Source organism: Miscanthus floridulus, chromosome 2 (assembly GCF_019320115.1).
Source record: "Miscanthus floridulus cultivar M001 chromosome 2, ASM1932011v1, whole genome shotgun sequence".
In the NCBI taxonomy this organism is placed as follows: domain Eukaryota; kingdom Viridiplantae; phylum Streptophyta; class Magnoliopsida; order Poales; family Poaceae; genus Miscanthus; species Miscanthus floridulus.
Window position 1 is genome coordinate 29564579 of NC_089581.1, and position 13492 is coordinate 29578070.

Sequence of the window (13492 nt, forward strand, 5' to 3'; positions counted from 1 at the left end):
TAGGTATAATCAAGTAAGCACTTGACAATTAATAGGCCTAGTTGCACACAGGCATTTATAGTAAGAACACTAAACATATGCATAAAACCAAGACACCAGTAGAAAACCAACCAGTGCCACCTCCTAGTTCTTTTCATCGGCATTGGCCCAACCAGATCTGCAACACTACAATGTTTCGTGTATACCTCATGTGGAAGTAAGGACCAAAACAGCGAAGTGAACAGGAAAAGGCGAGAAAGGAGACCTGCAGATCGGATCTATCGCCTCAGCTGTGGCACACAATGGACATGGACGCCAATGCAGTTGTGCTTCACTGTCAAGCCCCGTCGTCTAGCCTCCAAAAGGACACCGGATCCTCCGCCGCCATGTCCGCTAGTCTAATGGGCACAGATTTGTTTCCACTTGAAGGGAAAATATCCAATATGGGTCAACCTGTAGGGCATCCACACAGAGAATATAATATTATAACGACTCCAAAGATATGTCAATACAACCAAGCATCTAGCGCAATGGTAAAGACCGTGCATTCCTTTCTCCGGGTCCCAGGTTCGACTCCCACACATTGAGGGGTTTTTTAATTTATTAGACCCCGGTGGCACAAAAGGTACAAGTGACACGTAAGCCATCGGGTCCCATAGGTCGGATGGAGATGGAGAATGGTTCCACAGACACACATGACATGTGAGCCATTGGGTCCCACAGGTTGGATGGTCCCACAGGTACACGTGACATGCAAGCCATCAGGTCCCACAGGTCAGATGGAGATGGAGAACGGTCCCACAGGTACACGTGACATGTAAGCCATTGGGTCCCACAGGTCGGATGTTGAAGGGTCCCGTAGGTACAAGTTGGAAGGAGAAAGGACCGAGCGAAGACTTTTATGATGAATTGCAAACGTCACAGATGAGTAATTATAGGTCCCACAGGTACACGTCGGATGGAGAAGGGTCCCACAGGTACACATCGCATGGAGATATGATCGAGCGGAGACTTTTATGACAAATTGCAAGCGTCACGGATGAGTAACTACAGGTCCCATAGGTACACATCGGATGGAGAAAGTACCGTGTGGAGATCTATGATGAAGCCGTTCGTTATAGATCGAATATTGTTCGTCACAGATGTATAATTAGTTCAATGACGACGTCCTGTTTGTCACAGTTTTAAAGGAGATCGTCACAGATGAGTCACACGAGTGATCTGTGACGAAACCCTATGCTCTTTTATGATGTTTTTTGTGACGATGCCTGATTTCATCATAGAAAGGGAGGGTTGCAGGATCATCACCACTGATCTATGACAAAATAGAAATATTTGTCATAAAAGGCGCTCTTCAATGACAGTTTTGGATTCATCATTAAGATTTTCGTCATAGAAGAGGATATTTCTAGTAGTGATGACATGGTGATGGAGTAGCCCCTACTCCTCCTAGCACTATAAATAGGACCCTCACCCCTCACTTGTAACACACACCAACACATCAAAAGATGTAGCTCTCTCTCTCTACTCTCTCAAGATGTAGCTCTACTAGTAGTAGTGTTAGTCTTAGTGGGAGCTCTGGAGCAGTCTTCAGAAGTCTGGTTTAGCTTTGTTTCTCTCTTGTAAATATTTTATTTAGTTCATTATGTTACTTTCTATGCAAGTACTATTTCAAGTCTTTTACTTTATGTACTAGTCTTGTTCTCTAGTTATACTTTGGTTATGCTTATACTCCTATGATAAGTGGGCTCTAAATAGCATGGGTTGTTTGTCACTAGTTGATGCTCTAGTCTTAACGTGAGGCTAGGGTAGTATCAAATAGTGTAAGCATGGTTCTTATACTATCGGGTACCTTGCAACGTGGCTAGACCCCCCGGATAGATTGGATAGTTGGCAGGTCGTGACAGCCCTGTCCATCCTATGTATTCCCCCACGTAGTTGGCCTAGTTGTTAAATCATAGGACTTAGGTGATTTGTGCCCAATTAACCCTCTGGGTGAGTTTGGGGCAAGTACGTTCGAAGTATTTTTGCATCCTACCTTACATTATCTTGGTTTATCAGTATAGCCACAATCACTAGCTGGAGTTGTGCTTGAATAGAAGTAACTTAGGATTCTTGTTCTCTCTTTCTTATTGTCCTTCTACTTAGTTACACTTCTGTTTTACCATTTCATGATGGGATCTTTGTGTGTCACCCACTTTATTGTATATCACTTACCCTCACTTTAGTCTAGTCTGTATACTAGTTAGTAGATACGTGATGGTTAACTATCACTATCTTTAACCATTACTTTCCTGTGGATAAATACGATACTCTAGAATACTCCCAGGTGAAATGCTATAACAATATTTTGTACGTTTGCGAAATTATCTACTTGAGCATAAGAAATATCAACAGCCAACACGCTTCTTAAAGCAGGCCGGAGCCGGGCCCTAGGGAAACAAAAATGGAGTTCATTTTTTCCGAGCTTGGCACTTCGTCGCAAGTTGCTCGATGTCGTCACCTCTAGAATCTCCTATTTCTCGTCCACTACTGCCTCTTTCTTCTCCCATGCTAGAGGTGTGCCCACGACCAGCAGGCACGTGCCCGGACCTGCCTCTCCGTCTTTGGTACCGACAACGGCGGCACTGGTGCCAAGCGCAACACGCGGGGCGCACCACCGCCTACTAGACGACCTTGGACTCAAAGGTGGTGCCGGCCCCTACAGCGACACCTTCAACAAGATCAGCTCTGAGCATGACCTCTTCTCCACCTTCATGGGCATTGAGACGATCTCATCCTCTGGGCCCTCGGACCATGACCGCGACCGCGCCGTGAAGACCTCATCTCCGCTGAGCCCCCAGCACCGCCACAATAGCTCCATCGACAGCTGGCAGCGTCACCCGGCCCTGCGGTCTCCCTCTCCGTCTCTAGCCACAGCTCCCTCTCCTAGCCCTCCTCCCTCTCTAACCCCATGGTGGTGGACTTCGCGTGCCATGCGAACAATCTCAACCAGCACCATCATGTTTAATTTGTGCCATTCTTGTCTAGCTCGTATGCAAGGTGTTTGTGAAAAATGTCTAAGTAGAATAGTGCTAAGATTCTGGGAAGAAGTTGAGAGACATGGCGTAGCGGTAACTCTACACACATATAAGCTGATGCAAGGTGAGTGGATTAATTTGTTCAGTCTATCAAACACCAGCCATCTCAACCTGGCTCATTTCATACATGAAAAACAAACCTGAGCAATTGCGCCTAATTAGCATTGTCTATTTCAACCTGTCTCGATACCTATACAAGCCACCATGATGCAGGAAAACAAATAGGCCCACCGTGTGCACAAATCACACAAAACAGCAGCCCCGCACAGAGGTCACGAAGGCTGACTCGCAAAATGGGGAAGCTCCCATATAGCACGCTTTGGGGTGGATGGGACCCTAGTCTACACAGTTTTATTCCTGGTCTATCAGAGGTAAAAGAAAAAAGTAAAACTGATGTTTGTGACAGGAGGAGAGTCCTGCGATGAGAGATTGTTAGCGTCCTTTCTTCTTGAAGCATGTGGTGTGCAACCTTTTATCCGAGGCATACGATTTCAGCAGCTGCGTTGTAGCTGTCCTGACACAGATCACCAATGGCAACATGGAGTCTGGGACAGCACGCCACGTGCACGGTGTCGCGTTGGGCATGGCCTTACCTCTCCTCACAGCTGACGACATGGTGTCATATTAGACAAAACCTTCCGTCTAAAACTGCCTAGAGAGAGATGGGACAAAAATCGAGTTGTGTATGTGAGGAGGAAAATTGGAGATTATCTCCTACAACTAAAAAAAATAAAGTGTGGATACCGTTTTGGTACGACAATTGCCTTGGTTCGATCCCACCTCCCACGCTGTCCAACGGGCGAGCGAGAAAAGGAAAGGCGCGATAGAAAAATAAATTGTCATCCCTGCGATCCCCGCCTGCTTTGAAGGAAACAAATCGATCACCTGAGACCACATGCATGGAAGGAAACAATAATTATGCATAGAAGGAAACAATAATCATGCATGGAAGGAAACAATAATCATGTATGAAACAATAATCATGCATGGAAGTAAACAATAATCATGCATAGAAGGAAACATTAGTGGTGCCAAATAAAAGATATGCATGTTATACATAGTGAGACTGGTGAACCTTCTATAATTTCCTAAACGAATATTCCCACCATTAGTATATAGGTCCATTTTCCTGCGTTTCTTCGTGCTCTCATTAGCATATAATATGAAAGTATTGTTGTGTTCATCACCACTTCCAGTTGACTACTCTCATTAGCATATACTTTCTCTACCCCAAAATATAAGTCATTACGGGATGCGTGCAGGTCAAACTTTCTCAATTTTGACTAGGCTTGTAAAAAATACGTGCAACATTTATATCTTCAAATAAGTTTATTATAAAATATATTCAATGTTCTATGTAATGATACTAATTATGTATTATAAATATTAATATTCTTTTATATATAATTGGTCGAAGTTAAAAAAAAAAGTTAACTTCTCGGAAAGCGAGAATGAATTCTATTTTGGGACAGAGGGAGTATATAAAAGCAGTGTTGAAAATATTTTAACAATCAAGTTCGTCTCTGTCTGATTGGTAAACTTAAACATCATAATAGCATCAAAAATTTTGACTCTCATGGACACCCTCATGGATCAGTGCAAAGCATCCCAATCCTATAGCATACACAAATGGCAACCTTAAAGTTATGATATTTTCAAAGGGTGGACAATAAAGACCATCTTTAACGTTCTGGCATTAGAGTATATACGTGCAGATACATAGGCATGGTGGTGCAAGTTAGCAGCCAGCAGGAGTCGAGAGTCAGGGGTGTTTGGATCCTAGACTAAACTTTAGTATCTGTCACATTGAATTTTTAGATATCAATTAGGAGGACTAAACATGAGCTAATTATAAAACTAATTACATAAGTTGTGGCTAATTCGCTTGCCAGCGTTGTGTACAGGATGGTATGGAGATGTGGTGGAACTTATTCGTGGATTTGTTGGCGCACGAAAGAAATGGATATCGAAAATCTCTACCTGCCGGTATAAAAAATGATATTAGCCGCATCACGGAAAGATCTACACAGTAGAGTTTGTGAGCCATGACGCCACGCTCTCTGTGACCGTGTAAATTTCACGAACTTAGCTTTTTGGATTAAATATCACTTTAGCGTCGGTCATATACTTTTACAGTATTGTTATCTTATCGTGCGATCCGTGTGTTTTTAGTACAAAAGTTTAGCTGTCCCATAGCAACGCACGGGCACGAACCTATTTGCATATATACTCGAACATGTGTGTATATGATTATACGAAGATGCAGCGGAACTTATTTATGGATTTATTGACGCATGAAAGAAATGGATATCGTAGAATTCTTTTGCCGATATAAAATATTATCTTAGCCGTATCACGAAAAAATCTATACAGTAGAGTTTGTGAGCCTGCGACATCGCGCTTTCCGTGACTGTGTTAATTTCACGAACTTTGCTTTTTGAATTAAATGTCACTTTGACGTCGGTATTTTATTTAACAGTATTGTTATCTTATCGTGCGATTCGTGTGTTTTTAGTATAAAAATTTTAGTTGTCCCGTAGCAACGTACGAACACGCTACGTAGTTATTATGAAAAGTTGAACGGAGTAGAAGAACTTTTTCCTACTACTAGGAGCTAGCAATAGTAAACTATACCACCCGACCTGGCATGCAGGACGTAGCGACGGCGACGAGAGAGCATGATGATCTCACAATAAACTCGATCGTGCCGCGTCCGCCAAATCACAAACATCTCAACTTCCACCGGATCGGAGTGGATAGCATCTTTACACACACAGGTCAAAATGTCAAATAATCCAATTTGAGGCCCTTGAAAATCGGATGGATGTCTGATCGAGCTGTGAGTTTCTCAGGTCTCAAAGCAACGTGCAGGTACTGCTACTTGCTTTTGCGTGCCGGCGCACCGTCTTGGACACGACGCTGGCCGGGCCGGTGCGAGACCAATCAGTGGCCAGTTCGATCTGACACATCAGGATATATATTTCCAAACAGTCTATGGGAACTTTATTTCATGACCAGTCCAGTTGGGACTTGGGAATGAAGTTAAGTATGGCAAACATGCATGTGTTTGCATTTGCATCACATCATCAGAGTATCTCTATATAAGCCGAATATAATATGTCTCTTCTAATGATTCCGCTATACGTCCAAATATTCATGACCCTCAGGTTGGAGTCTAGCACTAATGCGGTTCGTATCTTGGCCAACTAAACAACTCTAGCAAAATCTTTCCTGATCACGTATAGTTTGAGATCCCAACGGCGGTCATGTGCAAGTCTCTTCAACATGTGTCCAGCGCTAGCATCCCTGTTCCTTAAGACGACCACCATGTTCTTTCCTGCCGGTCTCTTTGCTGGTTGCATTGACTAGCTAATAGATTAATACAAAATACTTTAGCAGCACAATTAACTTGTTGTTCACAAATAATTATAACCAGCCAGTGAAAATGTCTAAGTACAATAGTGTTGAGACTCAGGGGAAAAGAGAGACATGGTGTAGTGGTAACTCCACACATAAGCTGATGCGAGGTGAGTGGATTCATTTGCTCAGGCTACCAAACACTAGCCATCTCAACCTAGCCCACTTCATACATGGAAAACAAACAATGAGCAGTTGCAACCGATTAGCATGGTCTATTTCAACCTTTCTCTGGCTATCCATACGAGCCACCATGATGCTGGGAAACAAATAGGCCCACCATATACAGATCACACAAAACAGCAACCCCACAATATGTCAATGCTGCCTTCGGAGGTCACAAAGGCTTGGACTAATAAAATGTAGAAGCTCCCATATAGCACGCATTGGGGTGGATGAGACCCTAGTCTACACAGCTTTATTCCTGGTCTGTCAGAGGTAAAATAAAAAAGTGAAACTGGTGTTTGTGACAGGAGGAGAGGCCTACGTTGAGAGATTGTTAGGGCCTCCCCAACGCGCCACCGTAGATGGGAGTTCTAGCGTCCATGTCTGATTCGATCCTCCGTGTCATGTTTGGTTGTAGCTCTGCAGTGAGCTAGAGAAGCTTGCAGAGGTAGTAGTGTCTCCACCTAACAAAGTTGTAGGCAAACACCAGGATTGGCGTTGGGTGCGACAAGAATCCTGTGTAACTATGAGCAAAAACAAAAGTTGTGTTCCCAAGCATAAAAGTTGTGGGTCACTGTTAAATGTGCAGCGTTATCTTGGGTTAGGAGTCTTAGGAGCCCAAGGTTCTTCATCCACCTTTTGGTTCAAGCCAACGTGGTTGTTGGCCTGCGTTGGTGAATCCCTTAGCTTCGTTTCTTCTTCAAGTACGTGGCATGTAACTTTTTATCCGAGGCATACGATTTTAGCAGCAGTGTTGTGGCTGCCTAGACAGAGATCACCAGTGCCAACGTGGAGTCTGGGGGCTGAAGACATGGTGTCACGCTGGGCGTGGCCTTACCGCCAGCTGAAGACATGGTGTCACGCTGGACAAAACCTCCGTATAAACTGCCTAGAGATGGGACAAAAATCGAGTTCTGCATGTGAGGAGGAAAATCGAAGATTATGAAAAGTTGAACGGAGTAGAAGAACTTTTTCCTCATGATTCCTCCTCGCAACAGCAGCCAGCAACAGGCGTGGCAGCGCTGGGCTGATGAGCAGCCGAACGGGCCCAATAACTAGGGATGAAAATGGTACGGATATTTTCCGACCGTATTCGAAACCGAATTCGTTTAGAGGGGTTGAGATCTGTCCGTATCTGAGTCCGGATATGCAACATCCGATACCGTATCCGTATCCGAATACTCAAATCGCATATTTATGACGTCGATATCCAATCGTATCCTATCCGACATAGTTGACACTATCCGTATTCGAATCCGAATCCAGACAAAAATATGAAAACAAATATAATATCGGTGATATTCGTCCGTATCCGATCCGTTTTCATCCCTACCAATAACCTATACCACCCGACCTGGCATGCAGGACGTAGCGACGGCGACGTGAGAGCACGATGATCTCTCAATAAACTCGATTTTTGTCCAACTTCCACCCGATCGGAGTGGATCGGATAGCACCTTTACACACTTATTTGAGGTGCTGTTTGGGTCCTGCTGTGCCCATAGGCCATACACAGGTCATCAGTCCAATTTGAGGCGCTTGAAAATCGGATGGAAGTCTGATGGAGGTGAGTTTCTCGGGTCGGAAAGCGGTGCCCGTACTGCTACTTGCTTTTTTGCGTGCCGGCGGCGCGCCGTTGGCCGTCTTTTGACACACATGATTAGGGATGAAAACGGTACGGATATTTTTCGATCGTATTCGAAACCGAATCTGTTTAGAGGGGTTGGGATCGGTCCGTATCCGGGTCCAGATATCCAACATCCGATACCGTATCCGTATCCGAATACTCAAATCGCATATTTATGACGTCGATATCCAATCGTATCCTATCCGACATAGTTGACACTATCCGTATTCGAATCCGAATCCGGATAGAAATATGAAAACAAATGTAATATCGGTGATATCCGTCCGTATCCGATCCGTTTTCATCCCTACACACGACGCTGGCCGGGCCGGTGCGAGACCAAATCAGTGGCCGGTTCGATCTGACACATCAGGACATGTATACTAGTATTTCCGCCAAACAGTCTATAGGAACTTTTATTTATTTCATATAACCAGTCTGTTGGGAAGCATGGCAATATGACTGATATTTCATTTATTTTTATATTTTTGATCCGATTCGAATTTGAATACGTACAGTGTCAGCTATGTCGGATAGGATACGATTAGATGTCGACATCATAAATATGCGATCTACAACTTTCTAGTTTTGAGTTTTTTCATTTCAAGTCGTTAAGATGCTCAAAAAATTTAATGACATATTTAGACTTAAGGGTATTTTCGACTTTTTATACCTACAGTTTGACTACGTTAGAGCCCAAACTGACGGCAGTGGCATGGAGGGCACAAAAAAGTTGGAGCAGTGACGCTGAAGACCACTGACTTTTTCCAGAGGCACGCAGGGCATTGCGATTTTTTTTAATGGCACACAAGAAATTCCCCCCCCCCCCCCCCCCCCCCTGTCTATGGTTGTGATAAACAACATCCTATGGTTATAGACAAAAACTTTGAGATCGTAGAATACCCAGAATATTTTAAAATTCTTAGAACATTGAATAGAAAACAAATATTTTGTTATATCAATCAAATATTGACACTCATAGAGTACACATAATATAATTATTTAGATGGCAAAGTTGAGACTGGTGGCCTCCTCCTCTTTGTTTGTTCCGATGAAATATTTTGGATGTCCATAGTGTAAGTATTTAAAGATCAATGCGTATCACAACATGTCTCCCATCTTGATAGGATAAAAAATTCATCAGGTCATTCATATATTCTCACCAAAACTCGGTCGCTCTCACCGTCACCGGGATGAAAATTCATATTCCATAATACTGGAATGATTTATAGAAAACCAGCTTTAGATAGATGCGATAATTAATAGTTAACACCAGTACCTGCCAAATCAAATAAAACTTTACTTTTATCTCTCATATTTCACAAAACTACAGACAGATCACAATAAAGGGTGACTATCAGGAATCAAAAGCAATTATAAGTTTTTAAGATATCTAATGATGGAGATGAGCTCCTAAACTTCAAACAAGAATTTTTTTTTTAAGAAATGGTTATCTCCTCTAATGTGCGTTGGCAGAAACGTGCCACAATTAAATGCCATGCCAATTGTTCACCATGATTGAACTTGATCATAGAAAAGTAAAATGCGGGCTTACACAGTCCAGTAAAATATTCACACAGCCGAAGATGCACAAGGGAGCCGAAGATGCACAAGGGAGTCAACTATCACCAGCTATTATCATGCATGATTCTTTTCAATATAATGCAACAAGTGTTGAAAGGCGACTCTGCTAATGTTCTGATAACATGTACGTATGTGCAGCACGCACGTGTTTGTGAACATTTTCATAAGCAGGATAAGATATATTGTTGGGTGTGCTCAAACATAGAAAAGATTTATAATTTTTAACTTGTCTAATAGCAAACAATTTATGAAACGAACCGGGTCTTTTCTGCAGTCTATCAAAAGCGTAAGCAAAATATGAACAAGAGAAGTTACAGCAAACCCAGGTTTTTAATCATCAGAGGTGAGGACTCGGTAAATAATGCGAACGCAAGTAATACTAACCTCAAAGAGAAATGAGTGTTGCTGCGTTGCAGGATCATATTGTTTGGTTACTTTGAGGGACTAATAGCTTAGGAAAAATATTTGTTCGCAGTAGAGTAATCACTAACATCAACTCATATACATTTTCTGTCTCAAGGAACATCCCTTTGGGATCAGGGAAACCCAGAGAACTTCAACTTAACAGGGAAGCTTTTTATTGGGCAACTAAAAAAGAACTAGTTCATGTTTGTTTTTCGTACTCTTGGCCTCATTTGATAGGGACACCAGCCTGAATGCCAGCATAGCTACAGTTATAAATCAAACTCAGTATCTTGACTAATCTGTGATTCCACCACAGTGCCTATTTTTAGAATCAAAATAAAACAGATTAAGGTCATCCTATAGCCTATCGGAAAAGAAAAGGAAGCTAACACATTCACCTGATTTTGGACTTCTTATACCAAAATAATCAGGGAACAGGAGAAAGAAGCTAATATACACTCACTCACCATATTGATCTTGGAGAGGAGAAAGGGAACCAGAGGCGCAGGCGGTGGTGCGTTCACAAGAGAAGGAGATGGCAGCTGATAGTAGCTAGGTTGATGATGAGATTACATACTTCCCAAACACCTTCATAAGGATTCAGGTATAGTGATCCACCATTTGGGCCTTTGTCATGACTTCAACTCCAGGCTTCTCCATTCAGACAAGCCAAAACTCAATTTTCCCACCTGAAGACGAGAGATTAGAAGCACCATCACTAATGCTTACAAGGTTAGCTGTTGAGAGACTCAAGCTATGATTATCCTTCTCTGATTTGTTACCCTTATCTGGCTGAACAGATAACACTTCAGGCATCTCTATAAATTGAGAAGAGTAGTGTTTCACTTTGTCAATCAGAGGTTCTAATCTTCAAATGCATCATCGAAATCAGCCCAATAGGTGGTGCAATTCCTAAACCAACAAAGTAATTAAACTATACCTTGGCATGCTAAAACAATTCGAGAATAGTATGTCTGAGTCTGAATAAGGAGAACAATTGCAAACTTAGAATGATTCAGAGAATGGCTGAATGGCATGATAAGAAACACAGCTGTCTGCAGTTATCGACAAACTTGTATAATTGTTCCCACTTTATACGTCTTTCAGACTTTCACTCCGCAGGTTAATGCTTTCTCACAAAATTATAGCATGACACGACTTCATCGCTGCCTAATTCATTAATCCCTAGTAACTACTACTCTCTCCGTTCCAAATTATAAGTCACTTTAATTTTTTGGTATATTCATTTTACTATGCATCTAGATATAATAATATAACTAAATACATAGTAAAATGGATGAAAAAAAGTCACAGCGACTTATAATTTGTAAAACGGAGTGATTCTCTGCCGGTTGCCGTGGCGGTAACGGGCCGTTTCTGCTCTGCACTTCTGCAAACGGCCGCGGCGATTAGTGCCACTCCAAGCCGCCGAGCGTGACGGATCCCATCCCCTCCCACATGTCGTCCGTCCAGCCGACCTCTTCCCCGTCCACGCCCTCCATGTCGCCGTGCCACCACCCGCCCCCGCTCGCGTCTGCCACCAAAACAAACCACCGCGTCAGGTTGCTGTTTGCTCACTGACTCACCGGCCGTTAATAAGAGTTCGGGAGAGGGGAGGGGATCTCGATCTTACAGTGGTTGTACAAAGCGCGGCCGCCTTCTCCCCCGCCTACTCGCCGGCCGCGACCTCGGGTCGTCGCCGAGCACCACCACGCGTCTGGCCTTGGCGTCGTTCCAGTGCTCGTCATCAACCAGTGACAGACTGGCAGGAGGGGGAAGGTCGGAACAATTTGAGAGAAATGCAAGACGGGCATGGCTGGACGCGCACCAAGAGGGCTCTTCCGCTCTCCTGGGATCGCGGCGGCCCACCGCCCCGGTCTCCTCGACGTCCAGGTCCAGCCGGGCGTCGCCTGCACCGCCGAAGCCGAGGTCGCCGTCTTCCCCTGCCTCCACGTGGCCGCCTTCCGCTCTCGCCCCCGGGGCTGAACTGTGGAACCGCTTGAAGACCGCGGCGTTCAAAGCCCCGCCCGCGCTGCCGCCCCCGTCCTTGCCCGCGGAGCCCACCGAGGAGAACGCGCTCGGCTTCTCCTTAATGATCGCCTTGGTGACTCTGACAATCTCCCGCTTCGGCGGCTCCGGCGGACAGATCGGCGCCTCCATCACCCCCTCCGGCGGCGGCGGCGATGCCCCATCGACAACCCTGAAGCACGAAAAGGGGAACGCAAGGGGCACAGATTGAAGAACTGGCCCCGAGGGGTGAAAAATTGGGATATATGGATGCGAATCAGACGATGTACCTGGGCTTGAAGAGAAAGGATTTGAGCGTGGTCTGCCCATCGGCCGACCGGATCCCGCTCGGGTAATTCTTCCGGTGCTGCTGCCGCTTCATCCTACCTCCGTTTCCTTCTGGTTCCCCCACACAGGCACACACGCTTTTGGGCTTTGGCTCGTCTTTTCCTCTCGCACTTGTGCATAGGCACTGCGCTACCGAAATATTTTTGCCGCCAAGATCCTTTAAATTTCAGGCTCTCCCGCCAAATTTCAGGCGATTCCTCTACACAAGGTACATGTATTACTAAATCATACACTTATCTTAAGATAATCGAGAAGCAAAATTTCAAGGACTCCAAGAGAGTGGTAGCATACATTTTATCTAGTTTTGGTTCAGGAGCCTCCGGTACAGCCAGAGTATGAACAGCAGCTGCACCACGGAGACAAGCAGGAGGATGACCACCAGCGCTGGCCCGATACTCCACTTGTTATTCGAGCCGCGCTTCCTCTGCCGATGGCGCCGCCGAGATGCCATCCTGCGCAAGTGCCGCATTGAGTCGACGAGCCGAGCGCGCAGGGTGTCCGTGTCCGTGTCGACACACACTGCGGTGTTCACCTTTGCCGCCTGTTGAGAATCGTCGGCCTTGGCGTCGATGGAGCATGGCGCTTCCTTGTCGGTACGGTCATCGTTCACCGCCTCATTCATTGAGTGCTTCCTTACCGTGGTGGCTTCTGCCTTTCTCATGGCTGCTTCCGTGATATCGATGGGATGAGACGTAGGCTCCGCTGTCTTCGGCAGGGATCGGCTGATGTTCTTGGCTGTTTCGCCAGATAAATATTTCACTGATTCAACCGCACATCTGCTGCGGGCTGTCTCCGTGATTTTGCTTTCCATGCCGAGACTTTTCTTCTTGGATGAAGCGTCTGTGACATCGTTTTGATCTGCAGAAGCTGCCTGTAGCGT

The 13492-nt window shown here is 44.8% G+C and overlaps 2 pseudogenes; one reads left to right on the plus strand and one right to left on the minus strand.

The window, feature by feature from the left end:
• Positions 1 to 11543: 11543 nt before the first annotated feature.
• LOC136538320 (uncharacterized) lies at positions 11544 to 13482 on the minus strand (annotated as a pseudogene).
• Positions 12948 to 13469, plus strand: LOC136538321 (uncharacterized; annotated as a pseudogene).
• Positions 13483 to 13492: the final 10 nt, after the last annotated feature.